At 42.1% G+C, this 18985-nt stretch overlaps 1 long non-coding RNA gene across 1 annotated transcript in view; it reads left to right on the top strand.

The window, feature by feature from the left end:
- Nucleotides 1-870: 870 nt before the first annotated feature.
- The window catches only part of LOC125620712 (uncharacterized), a 56900-nt gene continuing 38785 nt past the window's right edge, over nt 871-18985 (top strand). The window contains exon 1 of the long non-coding RNA XR_007352295.2: nt 871-1037. This is a non-coding gene — a long non-coding RNA (uncharacterized LOC125620712). The remainder of the gene's footprint in view (nt 1038-18985) is intronic.

Below are 18985 nucleotides of genomic sequence, written 5' to 3'. Positions count from 1 at the left end.
GCAGAACTGGGAATAGGCCCAGATCTTTTGATCTTAACAGCAAAAATGCCCTGTATTCCCTTTTTGAAATACAAGGATTTACACTGGGTTGCAAAACAAATTGTTGAACACCAAGAACAACTTCAGAATATGCTAAAAATTAGGAATAGTTGTATTTCTCAGTACTTTCACGGGAAACTTTTTAAATTGATTTCCATTTTCCCTCTTGTATTTTTCAGGAGCTAGCAATGCTCAATCAAAAATCAGAATGTTTCAGGAAAGCTGGATTCTTGAGTGAATAGCCACAAATTTTCTCCGTTCTTATTTGTGGAAAGTTCCCATGTTGCCCACCATAACGCCTTAGCCATTATCAGTTGGCCTTGTAGAAGAAATGCATCTTGACAACTGATTTGAAGGAGTACACGGTAGCCTCTTCACAGATTGCCTCAACTAAGGGCATTCTTTGCATGGGAGTGGTACAAAGGTGAATCAGACAACTGAGCAGTGGAGACTGGCATTTCTAATGGACTACAGGGGGCTGGGGTGATGAAGTAAGATGCAGAAGCAGATAAGCGTATTCTCAGGGGAGTGGGGTGTGCTAACTTTAGCCTTGATGGAACTCTGAGTGATGTGGTCAAAGCTACAGGCCAGAAAAATTGTCTTAGTAGAACTTAGTAGAACTTACCTGAGGGGGTAAGATGAGTGTCAGGAGGCCAATGAGGAGCAGCTTGGAGCGGTCAAGATGAGCATTAAGGGCCTCTATGAGTTTTTGGCTAGGAGGATAGGGAAGGCTGGGTCCTGGAAATATTGTGGAATAAGTAAATGCAAGATTTATGCAAGGTCTAGTAAAGAGAGTCCGATGTCACCATGGTTACAAGCCTGAGCGTCTGGGAGGATGGTGTTAGTACTAATGGAGAAGAGGAGAGAAAAGAATAAGAGCTGAATTTTGGCCATATTGAATTTACTCCATGGCAGGACATAAATGAGGAGATGGCAAAGCAAGGCCAGGTTACAGGATTGGATGGAGGGAGACGGAGCAGAAGTACATAAGTAAATTTGTGAGTCAAGGGCATAAAGGTATTTAAAACTATGGAAGTGGACAAAGGTGGTGGGGAGGATGGAGGAGAGGAGGGAGCTCTGTAAGACTCCTACTAAGGCCACGTCTACACTACCCGCCGGATCGGTGGGTAGTGATAGATCTATCGGGGATCGATTTATCGCGTCTAGTGTAGACGCGATAAATCAATCTCCGATCACTCTGCCGTCGACTCCGGAACTCCACCTTGGCTAGAGGTGGAAGTGGAGTCGACAGGGGAGCGGCAGCCGTCGATCCCACACCGCGAAGACGCAAAGTAAGTGATTCTAAGTTGATCTAAGATACGTCGACTTCAGCTACGTCGCATTCAGCTTCAGCTACCTTCAGCTACGAAGTTGCGTATCTTAAATCGATTTCACACACACACACTCCCTCCCAGTGTAGACCAGGCCTAAAAGGGAGAGAGGACGACTTTTGAGCTGCTGAAGGAACTTGCAGTATATGTATGGGCTAATATTCCTTTTTTAGTTGTTTGTGAGCCCTCTGGAGACCCTGACTTCCTTCTGTGTTTAAGAAGTCACCAGAACTCCATCAGAGCAGCTGTGTGTATGTGTGGGTAAGCCGTGCATGTTGTCTACAGTTTGTAAACATGGTTATTTGAATACCTCTGTGCCTGTGGTTCAGTTGCTGTGTAAAGAGCAAAGTTACAATAAAACTGTCTGAGGTTGGAGAGGACAAATTTGTGAAAGCCAAGGGAGGACCAGAAGCTGGTCAGCTGCATCAAAAGTAGCCAAGAAGCTTGAGGATGGAGAACAGGCCCTGGAATTTAGCCAAGAAAAGGTCATTAGACTTTAGTGAGAGCAAGTTGTGTTGAGGAGAGGGTCTAGGGTGGTGGTAGAGGAGAGGAACTCAAGACAGCAGGTGTGCATGTGGCCTCCAATTAACTTCAAAGCAGAAGGGAGACTGGGCTGTATTGGCAGGTGACATCAAGTTCCATTTTTATGAAGGGAAAATGAGAGCATGCTTGCCCCTGTGAGGGAGAGAAACCCTGAGGAGAGTGGTAGTTTGAGAAAGGTAAAGGAGGGGTGGTTGGGGGGAAGGGCAAAGGAGATCAAAAGGTGGGGTGGGGTCACTGGGGCAGGCAAAGTGAGTGCTGTGGAAAAAGAGGTCCCATTGTCCTTCTGTCAAACTTTATTTGAAAAAGTCATTAAGATCCTGTATGAAAAGGAATGGAGAGAATAGGAAGCAGTGAGGGTTATAGGAAAGAGTTAAATGTAGTGGATAATCAGGCGAGGACGGAGGGTGTGGGATTCAGTTTGGATGTAGAAGAAGTGCAGATTGGTTTGGAAGACAGCAAAACTGAGAGGATAGTGCAAACTTGCAGTGAAGGAAGCGTGTGTAGTCACTGACTTTTTTTTTTCTCCTTGGGCACTCCAACAGTGTGAGAGCATAAACAGAGGAAGTGAGTGCTGAGGTGAGGGAGGATTGGAGGTTGGCTGAACCTTGAGGTAGAAGAGGGGCAGAAGTTTTAGAGAGCACAGAGTGAAGAGTCATCAGCTGAGTGGGCAGAAGAGTTGAGGGGTTTGTGGGCCTGCATGGCTGAAGAGCGTTGACTATTAATGAATTGGCAGTCATTGGAGGACTTTGTGGTGGGGTGAGAATGTGGGCAACACTGAAAAAGAAGATAGTGGTCAGAGAGGGGGAGATCTGAAATTGAGGTACCAGAGGGGAGTTCAGCGTAGATGAGGATGAGTGAGTGACCATCATGGTAAGTGGGAAATGTGCAATCTGGAGCTTAATAAGGTCAAACAAAGATACCAGGGAAAGGACAGAAAGTGTGTGAAGGTCACTGACATGGAAGGTGATGTCTCTAAAGAAGAGGATGAGGGATTGTGATGAGGGGAGGGAGTCAGAAGAAGATGGAAAAGGAGGAATCAAACCCATACATTTTCTGTAGTCCTCACTCAATTAGTCCCATTGACTTCACTGGGAAATATATGTGTGTGTTTCCTAATATAATTCCTAATATAAACTGTACAGCTGTAAAGCCACCAAATTTTCTTCCTCTAAACAAAGTTTCCAGCCAATTAAGCAATGTTTGTCTTTAGATAAAGATTTGTTTCTGTGTCTTATTTACCATCCCAATCACTGCCAAACTAGACTCTTGCTTATTTAAGGACTGACTTTTTGGTGCTCTTTATCATATATGAATTGTTCTTTTGCACACATAAGATAATAAGGAAAACTTGAAATATAAAACTTAGTTTGTCTCCAATGTGTTTTTATCGTGATATGTCAGCAAAGCGGATGGAGGAAAGGCTATGACCTCTTTAATTTTATAACTGAGGGAACAGTTACTTAAACTGATGATCCAAAATGATGTTAAAGTTGGCTTGACTTACTTGATCGTCCTCTATCACCATAAACAAAGAATGCTAGACGTATTTTTTTTTAAACAACCTGAATTCCCAACACCTGGTATCCAGCTGCTTTTAGTCTTGGAAATCAGCTTTTGAGTATAACCCAAACATCTTTCCAGTAAGGCTCAGATCCTTGTTAGTGTTAATTATCTTACCGATTTATGTTCAACCGTCTGTTTAAGAACGGATTAACAATTGCAACCAGAAGTAATTAGTAGCAAGTTTTCAGAAATTCTCACTCCAAGCAGTGTGCGAAGAAGGTTTTTTTCTAATGAGTAATTTCTTGGCACAGGATAGAGATGAAGTGGGATGGGAGGGGGGGTGCTGTCTGGAATGCTTTTTCGTGAGCATAACTATTCCAACACAGGGCATGGATGCTCTGAGGTCACACAAAATTGTCAAGCCAAAATAGCTCCCAAGTGTTTTGTAAGACTGCCTTCGTAAATTCAGCAGCTCAGAAACTCAAGCATAGTAATTGCTAGCTAGTGCATACAGTAATGCACTTCACAACTGTGCATGTTTATATGAAACTAGCTCAAGTTACCTGCCGCCACTCTTTCCCTGACTGCAGTGTTGGAGCAATTAATGCCTGATCTTGTAATTCTTATTCATGCAAGTAGTCAATCTATTCCAGTGGGGAAGGGGAGAAGGTGGAATACAGTGGGGGAAAACCTCATGTTGTACGTTGGGGGGGGGGGAGGGGGGACTAAGCATCAGCCTTGCGCAGTCCACCCTATCCCTTTTGATCGGTCACAATGAGTGGTGTGGTAAACTACTACATAAATGTTCATAAGTGCAGGTCAGAGGCCAGCACTGTGGCCTTTTCAACTGCTAGGCCCTCTTTGTGTATGCACCTTGTGGGGGCTCAATAAGCTCTTGGCCCTACAGGGGGTGTCCAGTAGGCTGGCAGAAGGAGTTTAAACACCTGATGTACAAAGTCTTAGTTATCTGTATAAGTTAATTTGTCTTTTCATACTTGGCATTCTCTTTTTTGGGGAGGATTGGGATAGCTATTTATGTCAAATCTGGAAGTTCTTATTCAGCTACTCTGGAGTCACTAGTGAGCAAAACTATTAGTGAGCAAAACTATATATTCTTTTGACTTAAAATTACTTTCATTATCCCGTAACTAAATAACTGAGTGCATTGTCCTCAGAACTGTGTGAGTACTTCCAAGTCTGAGACACAGCATAGCAGACAGATTGCTCCTTCTCCCCTCCCCCTAAAAAGTGAGGAGTGGAGCTGGGAGACTGCTTTCCTTGAAGATTCTAGCAAATGTATTTGCTGTCAGGAATCTTTACCAAAGCCAGATGGTTTTAAGTGACTGTGACAAAATATGACTGCAAACCTGTAAAGTTAAGTGTTCATACCAGAAACCTGATTCTTAGTTTATCTTTGAGGAACAAAGATACCATAATATGTAATGTCCACAACACTTGGGATTACAAACATTGGACACTTGCAGTGAACTGCTTGCGGAAGGCCAGACTCTGCCACCCTTACTCGTGCTGAGGTGTATTTTAGTCCATTATTAGTCCCATAAAAATCAATATAACTGGGGAGTACCTCAGTCCAAAAATAATGTGAATCAGGGTGGCAAAATTTCTTATAGGGAAGCCACAGACTAAGAACTTTTTACAGAAATTATTTTACACACACACACCCCACCTTCAACACCTGAACACTTTGAACAGGAAGCAAGTATGATGACAACAAAAAGTGAAATTAAATAACAGATTATTCACCCAGCTTTTATATACATAACTTTTTATTTGCCTCCTAATTATGAGTATTTTATAAGGGGGTTCTAATGGAAGTCTGAGTGTAACCTTAATTAAAGCTTTCACTAAAGGAAAAGCTATTGTCATGCTTTTATAAAATACAATTTGTTTTTCTGTTTGTTCTATGTTATGAAGTACATAGGGCCAATTTCTCTTAGGGGATATCTACACTCCAGAGGTAACTTGGGTGACTGGAGCCTGGGTGTGAGCAGCCACACAACTCTGGTAGAATTTTGCCATGTGTCCTCACTGGGTATGTCTACAGAGCAGCTGGGAGCGAGCCTCCCTGCCTGGGTGGGTAGATTCACACTAGCTGGGCTCAGGCTAGCGCTCTAAAAATAGCAGTGGGGATGTTGCCGCTTGGGTGACCCCATGGGCTCTTGAGGGGCCAACGGGTCTGAGCTCAGAAGGTTAGCCCAAGTCTCCACCAGAGCCGCAATGTCCACACTGTTATTTTTAGGGTGTTAGCTGGAGCCCAGCCAATGTGAATCTGCCAGTGCAGGCTGGGAGGCGTGCTTCCGGCTGCAGTGTAGACAGAGTTGCACTCCCCCATGTGTTATGGCTTTATGAGACGTATCCCATTGTTCTTTGTGCTGCAGTAAACGGAGCCACTCTGATTCGTTCCCAGTGACTTTTGAGAGAATTTCTGTCCTCCTTGGCACACATGGGAGTTGTGGGAAGACTTTGAACTGCTATCAGCAGTTGAGTTGTTTAGCTGTGCCCTCATTGCACAGTGGGTCACCAACCCAATAGAGGCCTCATTTGGGCTTTAGTCTACAGTTCTAGACAAATCAACTAGTCTGTATTGAAAGTGCCGATGAATTGTACGTGCATTGGAGAGGGGTTAAGAGTACTCGAATAAGAGCCCAGATTAGCTCTGCAGTGAAGACATACTCTTAGTTACACCAGTGCAACCCCATAGTGTAACCATGAAAGGAGAATCTGACCCTTAGTAGCTGGTTTCAGGAGTTCATTATTGCTTCAGCCAGCTCAGCTTTTTTATTTTATTTTATTTTTAATCCTCTCTGATGATTAAGAACTTGTTTTTCCTTTTCACTAGGAATGTGATAAAAGTAGAGCCGTGTAATAAGCAAACCAATGAATGGAGAGGAGCCATTCCTTTCAACAGGAGGCTGGACATGCATTACAAATTGGGAATCTCAAAGTGAAGGAGGGGTCTTGCTGTTTGTAAAGCAAATGCACAGTAGCCTCTCAAGGACGAAGATTGGAGATTAAGACCTTAAAGATGGATAAGTGCCAAGCAAACCTTAAAATGTGTTAATCGTTTCTAACAGACAGACATGATGGCATCTGAACCTTTGTGCTGCTGTCCATTAGGAAACACTTGAGTGGTATTGGTTCTGCATTGTACTTTCTATGGTGCATAACTCCTTTTGAAATGATAGATGAGAAATCACTGAATACTTGCTTTGTAGTTCAAATGCTGTAATATCAGGAGCGTACTGGAATTAGAAACAAGCGGAGGAATTGGTGTTCAGATCTGGATGCATATTAAGTTTAGTCCAAATTTTGGGGTTCAAGGTTGAGGCCAAATCAAAGCAATGGTTAAAAGTCAGTTTTGATCATGCTGAAATTTCACGAGCTGTTCTTTGCTGAAATTAATGGAATTACACCAGGGATGAAAATGACCCAGGGTGTTTAACGACTGTTAACTGCAGGAATGCTGCACCTGATGTATGTTTGGTGCTGGATGACTTTTCAGCAGGAGCTGCAAAAGTCCAGGACATGAACGCAAAGGAACATGAAAGATATCTACTGGGATTACATTAGACACTGTTTGTAGGAAACCAAAGTGGTTAGTCTGGGGAACTAGTGTGGCTGGTCTATGACAACAAGAAATGGGATCCATAACATATTATTTCTGGAAAGTTTTTACTTTAACAAAATCTATCTTGGTGTTATCTAGCATCTCCTTATTCATACCCATGTTAGTGATACTGACCAAGAAGCCAATGGAAGTGCAAATGGACAGTGAGACTTTTTAGACTCTGGATTACATTGTCAAACTTTTATAAGTCTCTCTCCGAAGTGTGGGTGGGTGTGGTGAAACAAGAACACCTACAGCTTGCACCTACACCTACACCAATAGGCTTGCAAAAGACACACATATAATTTTAAAGAGACCAAACAAGTTATCTAGCAAGGGAGTGGTCCGGAATCTCTTCTTACTCAATATGCCAACCTAACCGAGGGGAAGACACAAGTACCCACACCATGGTACATATAAGCTGGAATTCTATAGTCAGGCCAGCTAGATTTGAAGAGAAAATGAAGGGAGAGAACCTAGGATATTTATACATCAGCCACAAATTTTTCTTCAACAGTTTGTTTTTTTTTAAACTAGCGATTAGCGGGCAGCTGTAGCAACTTGTGAGATGAGCTGCACACATTTTTTGGCTGAAACTTTGTTGGGCAAGAAATGCACATTTGGCAATATCAAAATGTTTTGCCTATTCATGTTAGTTTCACCAACCAGTTAGTGTCCAAAAAACCCCAAAACTCTGAAAAGTCTAAACATTTTGTTCAAACATTTAAAAAACATTTTGATTTGAAATGACTTTTCATTTTAAAATTTTCTTCAATTTTATTTTTAACAGAAGTTTAAAAGAGCTCAGACTCTAAATGAGACTTTTCATTTTGGGTTGAATGAAACTTTGATCAAAAACAATTTTTTAAAAAAATTTTGACCTACCAGTAAACCCAGAAAATCAGTTATTCACACAGCTGTACTTAAACTAAAACCTAAAAATATTACATTTTTTTGTAATAAATTAGTTTGTTATGCCCCTGGAAGAGTAAGTTTTAAAATGAACCACTGAAACCAAACTTGAACAGTACTGTTGCATAAAGAAAAGGAGTACTTGTGGCACCTTAGAGACTAACCAATTTATTTGAGCATGAGCTTTCGTGAGCTACAGCTCACTTCATCGGATGCATACCGTGGAAACTGCAGCAGACTTTATATATACACAGAGAATATGAAACAATACCTCCTCCCACCCCACTGTCCTGCTGGTAATAGCTTATCTAAAGTGATCATCAGGTGAAACATTTAACTGATACGTGAAGTGAAATTCGGTGGCATTTGGGCACTTAACCACTCTAGGGTTTCTTGACAACCACAGTCTAAAGGATGACAATTGTGAAATCTTCTAGGTTAGAAGAACTTTAAGGTAAAATCTTGTCATTAATGAAAAGAGACTGAGGCTATATAAAGGTCTTCCTGTAGTTTTCAGTGTTCAGGGGTTACAGCATGGTTAGTACTATGCTAAGTTCAATTTTTCTCATTTCTGACTGAGAGAATTTGGGGGTGGGAGGAGTCAGCAGGATTTCAGCCTCTGGGGCCCATTTGGTCCTTGAACTCTCTGCTGAGAGTACCAGCAAGATTTCCAATTATGATGATTTTGGGTGTTTTTTGTGATGTGAACAGGTGTTCACAGTAAACTGGGCTTGGACCACTGGTTCATTTCGTATAAACTAGTAAATCACCAGATGGCAAAGACTTTCAGTCATGCTGCTCTAGCTGGATTTGAGCCAGTAATCAGGAGGTGAAAGGCACCATATGCTATTGTTAATCCCCTGAAACATTCAGTACCCCTAAAATAATTATTTTTCAAAAAGCCTTTAATGCCACCATCTTTCTATTACTAATACCTATGTTTCTTTATTCATGTAGACAATGTTCAAATCAAGCGAGGCTCTATGAGAACACTGCTTTTCATCTCTGGGGCACCTGTTTAAAACCTGGTCACCACTGCCTAATATTAGAAGTCCTTACCATCTAATGGTGGATTGGCAGCCTATGGAAATGAACTGGTGGCCTCAGGCCAGTTTCCAGTGGATAGGTGTCCACCGCCACAACTGGTACCCTGAGTGGCAATCTCAACACAGAGAAAAATGTTTGGGTAGGCATACCAGTCCAGAAGTGGTGCTTCCAAGACCAATCTATTTTACATAGGCCATAAATAGGACTGAATCATGTTAGTGTGACAGTGTGAGGGAATGTTACATTGAAGCTGCCTGTACTGTATTTGTTCTTGCATGACTCTTAGTACTGAATTCAGTGCTGCTGGCTGAAGTCTTCCATTGATCTGTAGAAATAATTTTTTTAAAGAAACACATCAGTCAACAAAAGACTGTTTTGAAAGAAAAGCAAAATAGATGTATTTGTATCTCCAAAAACATTTTTGTGACTATCCTTCTCATGGAAAGACGCCAGTATTCTAATTAGCAGCATGGTCCTTTAAATTGGTAGGCTCAGAAATCTAAGTTTAAGATTTTCAAATTAGCAGTCAAAGAAAAGAATTTAGAGTAAAAGCAAGAAAAATGTAAGCGATGGAAAAACCTCCCAAGCCTTACTGATGAACAGGAGGCATTTATAATCATGACCATAGGTGGTGATGGTTTTTGTTTTAAATCTCTCTTTTATGAGGAAAAGATTATACGAGCGGTTAACATCTTGTGAAGCTGGCTCAGGCCCTGAAACTGTTGTCTATAGAAAACATTTAAGGAAAGCTATCTTCAGACTTCTAAAATGAAAGAGACATTTAACAGAGCATTCGTTTGTCTTTATCACTGAGTTTGTGTTTTATGGTGCTGTCCGCATAAGGGACACTCTGGGTACATTTCACAGCATTCCAAGCACTGGTTCAGCTCCACTAGTACTGTCAACCTTGGGAGCCCTACAGCATGCAGCACACCGGTGGCAGCCACCACTGTTCTAAGCAGCAGCATCACCGCTTTGCTCCGAGCAGGTGTTCAAAACAGCAGCCCATCTACACTAGGGCACCTAAGCCAAACACTGGTGGAGCTAAACCAAGGTTAACAAAGGTGGGAAATAAGCACAGAGCCCCTTTGAACTCCAGTCTTAGCAGTCACTTACCTATTTAACAGGCACCTTTATCAGGAGTTTGTCATTTATTGCAATGTGGAAGCTAAAACACCTTACAACAGAAGGAACATAAGGCAGATGCTCACCCATGCATTAGAAAATTCTGCATGAGCTAGATAAGGAATTGTAATAGTTCTTCATATTTAGACTTAGATGCATTGCCCCTAACCTAAAGTCCCTGCACAGTTCTTACCAGACAAAACTCCAAGGGAGTTATACCAGAATAAGGACTCAATCTCTTGGGTCATGTTCAGAATTCCAGTGTGTGGAGCCTGGGAAGAGCTTCAGATATGTTTGTATTGGTGATAATTGGATGGGTCAGGGGATTTTTATAATACCTCTAGACCAAATGGCATGAATTCAGCCTACGTTGATAGCGACTGGCGTTTATTTTTGCCTTTTTATGGCCTATGTGAAATAGATTGGTCTTGCTCCACTCTAAACTGGAATATCTACTCCACAGGCTGCCATCATAGTTGGCTCCTTGTTGGTGCTCAGGAGAACCAATGAGTGACTCAGCCTAGAAATTGAGCTATTCTTTCACCCACAGAGAGGGGTCCCTTCAAAAAATAGTTGAACCTAGGGTTGCCACCTACCTGGATTTTACCCAGACAGTCCAGTTTTTGGTGTCTGTGTCCATGTGCCATTTAGAGTTGCCAGGTGCCCAGTTTTCAACTGAAAAGTCTGGTCGAAAAGGGGACCTAGCATCCCCAAATGGCACCTGACCCAAACGTCCAGTCACCATGGATGAGAGGAGGCACCAGGTCGTTATCCTGCACCAATCCCTGCTCAGCCAGGGCTGCCTCCTACCTGCAGGCAGGCTCCTTGAGACAATCCAGTGAGCTACGGGGGCAGGGCCTTGGGGGAAGAAGGGGAGCAGGGGCGGGACCTCAGGTCCAGTTACCAGCAATTAGGAATGTGGCAACCCTAATTGAACTATGTAAGGGAGAGAAACTTGAAGTATCACTGTCCTGTGCTGCATCTGGAGATAAACATCAATAAACTCTAAGACTGTCAGCCTAGAAGAACAGAAGTTAGTTCTGTTTAGTTAGAAATATATTCATTGCTCCCCCTCCCCCAAAAGCCTTCCCCCAGTGCACGTCCATTTGTCTTAGATTGCCATAAAAATCATCAAGAAAGCAATCTTGTATTGTAGAGGTCCTTAACTGTGTTTCTGATACAGTGCAACTTTGAACAAAACTCTCAAGCAAGCTCTCATGACATTTTATGAAAGGAAAAATAGATAAGATGTGATTGGACAGATGACAGAGAGACACCCACACAAAGAGCTGTTTTCTCAGTCTTCGAGTAAAGGAAGCATAGAAACAGCAGTATTTGGAAAGTTTCTCATGACCAAGGATTTGTCAGAGTGACTTGATTTTGTGTTTATATTTCAAGAGGCAGGATTTTACATGTTAATGCAATGCTCTGTATAGTCTTGTTCGTCAGTGGTGCGATTATATATAGAAATGCTTAATTATTAGAGGGGGTTAAGAAGGTAGACACCTAAGATTATTAAAACTGAAGGAATTTATGCTCTTTCTTTATTTTTTGATAGCAGTGAGCCCAAGTGGTGAAAAAACAGATTTTCCGAAGTTTTGAATTTTGAAACCAATCTGAACCTGATCTCCTCCTTTTCTCTTTCCCACACATCCCCAAGATCTGACTCTACTCTGGTTCAGCTCTTTACAGAGATGTTTGGTTTTAACTTCTATTTTCCTCCATGCATAATTCATTGTAACAGAATAGATGTTTTTAAAGCACAGGTTTGCTAATCTAGATCTGAAACTGCTCTTCCTCAGAACCAGATTGGCACATTCTAGAGAGCAGCTCCAGTCATGCAATTTAGATATGGATCTGAACTTCCCCCAGAGTTCAGAGGCATTTTGGGTCTGGTATTTCTGTTTTAGGAATACATTTCCTTTTTGCCCTTCACACAGCAAGGACTGGGAAAGTAGGGTTGAATTTAGGTCAGCAAACTAATCTAGGCTCCATCTGTTCTGAAATGGGCAACTCAATTTCTGAGAACAGTGACTTCCTGCCAATCTAACGCAATACTAAGTTTCTGGTTGCTATCACTGACCAAAACTCCAGCCAAGTTTCTGGCTGTTGTCAGTTTCCCTCTCTAACAAAGTTCCCCCACCTCCATATAGAGATTTTTATCAAAGTGGGACAGATCCTAGCAGACAAGTTAGCCCCGTCCTCTCTCTCCTTGTATGACTGCCAGCAGAGAGGGATGAGCCTTTTTTAAATTGAATTGTTCTACATTAGGAGCTTTAAAGTTAAACCCCTCTTAATGTGGTTTCCCTAATAAGAAGGAAGAAAGTTCAAAGTGGTGGGGTTATGAGATAAGAACTGATGCTATGTGTCTCCTAAGTGACCCTAGTAAGGTGGGAAAGTCTAAGAACTGAAGCAATCCTTTAGAAAAGTAAAAGTAAGCATTGCTTGCACACTAACTGTATTTCTTTAGAAGGAGTTACATATTTTCCATGGAGGCAACAGTACGGTCTAGTATTGAAAATTGGACAGGTAAGCAGGACTCCTGAATTCTATCCCTGCCTGTGTCGCTTACTTGCTGTGTGACTTTGGACAAGTCTTCTGTGCCTTTGTTTACCCATCTGCACCATGGGTAGTCTACATGCATACCTGACCAGTGTAGTGAGGCTTAGTTAATTGGTTAATTTATCATTTATCAGAAGCTCTGAAAACTCAATGTGAAAGAGGATGTGTAAATGCAAATTATTTTATTATGGGAATTTTCTTTGACTTAGCATTCATCTGGCTGGTGAATCTTGCCCATATGCTCAGGGTCTAGCTGATCGCCATATTTGGGGTCGGGAAGGAATTTTCCTCCAGGGCAGATTGGAAGAGGCCCTGGAGGTTTTTCGCCTTCTTCTGTAGCATGGGGCACGGGTCACTTGCTGGAGGAGTCTCTGCTCCTTGAAGTCTTTAAACCACGATTTGAGGACTTCAGTAGCTCAGACATAGGTGAGAGATTTTTCGCAGGAGTGGTGGGTGAAATTCTGTGGCCTGCGTTGTGCAGGAGGTCAGACTAGATGATCATAATGGTCCCTTCTGACCTAAATATCTATGAATTACAGTGTTAAATATTGCTTTAGTTTTTCACATTGAGTGTCATTGAACTCTAGCTTTTCGCGTTATTAAATTATCCATGTTGGGAGTTCAGTCAGCCCAGAGAGGGATTTTGCTGCCCATTCCTGGACCATGTCATCCAGCACAGCTGAGCAGTTTGTGTTTCATGGCAAAAGCTGCATGGAACATTGCTTTCCTCGATTAGGGAACTTTTTGTGTAATTCAGTGCTGTTCCTAGAGTGGGCTATGTAATTACAAATTGGTCCCTAGTATTTCAAGACCCAGTCAGACTGATTGCTTAATAATACAGGAAATAAGATAAAGGACGTTAGTTGACCACATGTTGGTTGTAGCCTCAGTGGAGACATCTGGAACAATTTAGTAGGTCATCAGATTCTTGTATCCAGTTCTCGGCCTGAGGCATTGGACTTAAGTGGTCAGACACCTCTAAGCAGGTCCTCCTCAGATGCCAAGAATGGCCCATTAAACATTGCGTTCAGGAGGAGGAGCTGCAGGAATATTTGCAGTGGGCATAGACATAAGTTATTCCTGTGAGGTTTTGAGGATTAATTGGGAGTGGTTAATGGTCAACATGTGAAATAAATTGAGAACCCTTGACATAGGCTATTCATCAATTTACTGAGCAACAAGTGCTAACTGGAGAAGCTGCAAAACCCAGGCAGGATTCAGGTCTAGCACGTTCCTTATCACTAATATCAAAGGAATCAGAATTTGACCTAACCACCTTCTTAATATTCACCTGAACTAGACCCTCAAGTCATGCCTTCCCTTTTGCAATATGCAGGTGTGCAATGTGGTCGCTAAGGGCCTGCCTTGAGAGGTACTTTGAATTGAGCAGGGTATTGGGCTTAAATACACATAGAACTAGCAGACTTGTAAAGAATTGTCTGGAGTGCTCCCTTTCTCATCCTGTGAGGCAGAGTAAAGGGGAATGACTAACCAGTGAATACTGTGCACTTCATAAATCTTGTCTTCCTTCATTTAAGTTTACTCTTCCCCTTTCCAAGCTAAATAATCCCTCTTTAGAAAGTGGATTATTCTGCCTTCAAACTGTGGACTGATTCTCTACTCTGACAGCCATATCAGCAGCTACTGTTTCTGTTCTTTGGAAGCATGCAAAGATGTTACGCAGTTCACCCTTCAAAGTCAGTAGGATCCTGAGGAAGATCTGGGAGTAGGCCTGAACACTTAGACTCCTCCTGGTGGAACTGAAATTATCTGTTGAGTCTGCTCTCATTTAGTTGTGTGTATCGAATATTAAACCTAGTGTCTGTCCATTAACTACCTCTATCCATGATGTAAGGACATGAGGCCAGACTCTCCAAAGACCAAATTCTGCCCTTGGATGTACAGATGAGGTTCGCTGATGTCATTGCGAACATGATGAGCATGTTATGGGGGCAGAAAATGTGGATGGTAAGCAGGAGATTGTACTTCCCAGCAATATTCATAAGGTGAAGAGAAAATCATAGGAACCCTGTAGGAACACCATAATCCACTGTTCTGCAGCAGGTGCTTATGGCAAATTACTTAAAGGAACACATGGAAGATGAAGCCAAAAACAAGTAATCTGCAGCTAAGTTTTACTGGGAGTTTTATGGAACCTTAACCAACCCCCAAACAGGCCTTTGGTTTTTAAAGCTGCTGTAGAGAGACAGAGGGCTGAATTTTTTTTTAAACTATAGAAAACATTCCCGTTAATAATAAACCTCTTATATTTATATCCATCTTCCCTTCTGACAGGAATAGAAGGGAATAATGGAGCTGCTCACTTATTGAACAAACTATTAGAAATGTAAAAAATACATCACAGCAAATGGTTACCTGCCAGTCACACTAGGGAACTCATCCATTAGCCCTTTATAGGGCTCAAGCCCCCTCCTTCTCTGTGAGAGGCCATTAATCATCTGCAATATGCTTTTCTGTAATCCTCTTTAAGCAAAGTCGAGTGAGTTTCCTTGTAGCTGTTTCTCTAAGACTGCACTGAGAGATGTATGTCCCTTTTACTGGATGGGATGTATGATCATTCCTGGATGACTCCCTCTTCCCTTATCCTCTTTCACCAATCCTTGTCCTCACTTTTCTACTTGATCTTTTCATCACTGTTTAAAATGTTGGACCTGATTCTAAATCCATTTAATACTCCTGCTGCTGCTGCCTCAGTTCAGAACTGACAAGCTTGCCAGAGGGACGGTGTTTCCCCTTCTGTGCTTGGTGTGACTAGTTGCTGATGATTAAAGATCGAATTTAAAGTCAGTTCATTTAATTGAAGCAGAGGTGACCCTGTTTTAAATATCAACTGTCTATTGTGTCCTGCAGGCATCAAAAGCATAACCTGCTGGTGAAAGATTCACCTATCCTAATTACTAGCACTGTGTGGATCATTGCCGTTATTCCAGAGATGGGCTGGCCCTAGACCATACAGAAAGCGTACTAGCCTGTGTGGTTAACAGCCTGAGCTCCAAAGGGACTTCGCAAAACTGGGTGACCGGACAACAAAATGGCAGATGAAATTCAGTGTTGATAAATGCAAAGTAATGCACATTGGAAAACATAATCCCAACTATACATATAACATGATGGGGTTCTAAATTAGCTGTTACCACTCGGGAAAGAGATCTTGGAGTAACTATGGATACTTCTCTGAAAACATCCACTCTACGTGCAGCAGCAGTCAAAAAAGCTAACAATGTTGAGAATCATTAAGAAAGGGATAGATAATAAGACATACAGAGGCGATCTGACATTTTCTAAATCCATGGTACGCCCATATCGTGCAATTGTTGTTGCCCTATCTCAAAAAAGATATATTGGAATTAGAAAAGTTTCAGAAAAGGGCAACAAAAATTATTAGGGGTATGGAACAGCTTCTGTATGAGGAGATATTAATAAGACTGAGAAAAGAGGCCACTAAAGGGGGGTATGATAGAGGTCTACAAAATCATAACTGGTGTGGAGAAAGTAAATAGGGAAGTTTATTTACTCTTTTTCATAATACAAGAAGGTAGGGGTCACCAAATGAAATTTATAGGCAGCAGGTTTAAAACAAACACAAGGAAGTAGTTCTTCACACAACACACAGTCAGTCTTTGAAACTCGGCCAGAGGATGTTGTGAAGGCCAAGATTATAACAGGTTTAAAAAAATAACTAGATAAATTCAGGCAGGATAGGGCCATCAATGGCTATTAGCCAGGATGGACAGAGATGGTGTCCCTAGCCTCTGTTTGCCAGAAGCTGGGAATGGGCGACAGGAAGTGGATCACTTGATGATGACCTGTTCTGTTCATTCCCTCTGGGGCACCTGGCATTGGCCACTGTCAGAAGACAGGATACTGGGCTAGGTGGACGTTTGGTCTGACCCAGTGTGGCCATTCTTATGCACTGTTGTGGTTGGGCATGGTTTGGGTTCCGCAAAAGGCAGCTGTTTTTTTTTTTAGAATATTCATTTTCCCCTTGACCTTAGCAGAAGGTGAGGTCTCTCTGCCTTAGAGGCTGAGAGCATGTTGGGGGAGGTATCTCTTAACTAGGAAGGGCAGGTGGTTGAAGAAGAATCCTGGAGTGAGTGTGGGAGGTCAATTTTTGACTGAGGGTGGGAAGCAGGGGAATCTGGTTTGGATTCTTTGGGGTTGAGGAGAATGAACTAGTGCAGAGGACATACATACTTTGTGGCTTGGCTGAGAAGTGCTTTTTCAGGTGGCCACCTTTGGTGGCCATCATAGCAATGTAGCTATGTTAGGGTTGCCAAGAGTGTAAAAAAATGGAGGCTTGTGCTGGAGCTGTGAAAGCTGAGGTGGGTGTCAGTTATGAGAGATTGAGGTCCTTGACTCCTGTGGCTATGGGCAATGGAAAACAGGTAGGAAAACCAATGTCAAATGGAAACCTAGTGAAAGATGTCACCTTGGCTTGTATCTAATATCTCAGGAGGATTGTATTCACTGAGAGCAACAGTCTTTGGTTCATGTTTAATGCAAGGTATCTGGATAAAAAACTTCATCGTCCATCCATTCATGATCTGATAAAACCTCTGACTTCGCTTGTATAAATAAGACCCAGATAAATACCACAGCAGGACAGGTTTTCCTGCAGATTGCCCTGTGAATCCAGTGCAGGATGAGACATAGGAGCATTGTCCACAGTCTGTTATGCCAGTGTTTTTTCACAATGGAGTTGGTCAAACGTCAGGAAATTGGAATATCTCAGTCTGTCGTTGTCTCAAATCACAACACAAAGATGAAATACCAATTTTTTTGCTGAAAGAAAAATCTAGAAAAAATTCAATTTGGATACATGGAAATTTTGTTTTGGCTCAGTCTAAAATTAAACTGTGTCTACTTGAGCTACCACAGTGCCTCATGGGAGCTTATGAACGTGGTGATGACTGGCTCTCTTGTTGCATGTTTGCTGGGTTTTTGATTGGATGAGTGGACAAAGTTCCTCCGTACTGTGGCAAGGGGGCACAGAACCTGTGTAGATGGTGAGCCACTTCAGTCTACTTATGACTTCTTGGTTATAATGATCATGGCATTGGCAGGGGAGTTGCTTACTGAAGCTGCATTTTGGCCCATACCAGACAACAAATTTATAAAAAGAAAAGGAGTACTTGTGGCACCTTAGAGACTAAGAAATTTATTTGAGCATAAGCTTTCGTGAGCTTATGCTCAAATAAATTGGTTAGTCTCTAAGGTGCCACAAGTACTCCTTTTCTTTTTGCGAATACAGACTAACACGGCTGCTACTCTGAAACCTGTCATTATGCAAGAAATTTATAGTTGACCTGAAAAGGAATACAAGTTGAAGTACAATCTTGAGCTTACGCGTGTTGTCCTTTCTGTTCATCCTTTGGTATTTTTTTCTAGTTGCTTTTTTTACAATTAATTTAGCAATTGATTTATAAACTGATTACTACAGCCCACGCTTTACCTACGTTTCCTAAAGTTGGGAGATGAAACATTGTTTTTCATCAGCCTCCGCTAGGATGCTTGAGGACTCTGGTCAAGAGGGTGGTTTGTTTAGATTCTTTGTGTTCTGATCTTAGTATAAATAGAAGGAGTCAGGAAGTTCTACTCTGACCAGCATGTTGACAGCACTGAATTGGGCCCCTACTGACTTGAAAACATGGGATGCATCATTGCCAAATAAGGAGAATCTTAGAATCAAAAGACTGGGATGAAGAAGCCCTTCCTTCTGAAGTTTGCCACAGAGAGCTTTTAGACATTCTCTACAGTCCCAAGATGTAGATGAATGAGTTTTCTGCAGTCCGATTTGTTAGGCAAAGATTCTGCCATCAGTGAGTGGGCCAAAGTATATAGTTTGATGCAATTCCTGCAATCCCAGGTCTATCTCTGAAATTTTAAGTGTGGGGGCAGGGAGAGACGGGCCCATTTGAGTGTGCATCCACGACCGATTGTAGAGATTCTATGAACGCTGTCACCCTGAGATGTAATAGTGGGGATCGGCTGAGGCCTTTGGTGACCCCAAACTAAGGTCTCGGTCAGCTTAATCCACACCCTTCGGTTTGTTGTGTTTGTAGCTATGTTACATGATTCTTTGGGTATATCTACAGTGCTAACGCAAGTAGCAGTAAAGCTGTGGCTGCATGAGCTAGTTGTGCCTACCTAGGACCCTGGGTCCATACTCGAGCTAGCTTTGATCCATTGAGCTCAGGTGTGTTTACATGGCTGCAGTCACACCTCATGATTGCAGCATAGACATACAATTTGTCTTAAAATTTCTATTAGTCTG

Source organism: Caretta caretta, chromosome 1 (assembly GCF_965140235.1).
Source record: "Caretta caretta isolate rCarCar2 chromosome 1, rCarCar1.hap1, whole genome shotgun sequence".
Taxonomy (NCBI): domain Eukaryota; kingdom Metazoa; phylum Chordata; order Testudines; family Cheloniidae; genus Caretta; species Caretta caretta.
Note: the sequence above shows the minus strand (reverse complement) of the source record. Positions and strands in the feature narration are given on the sequence as shown.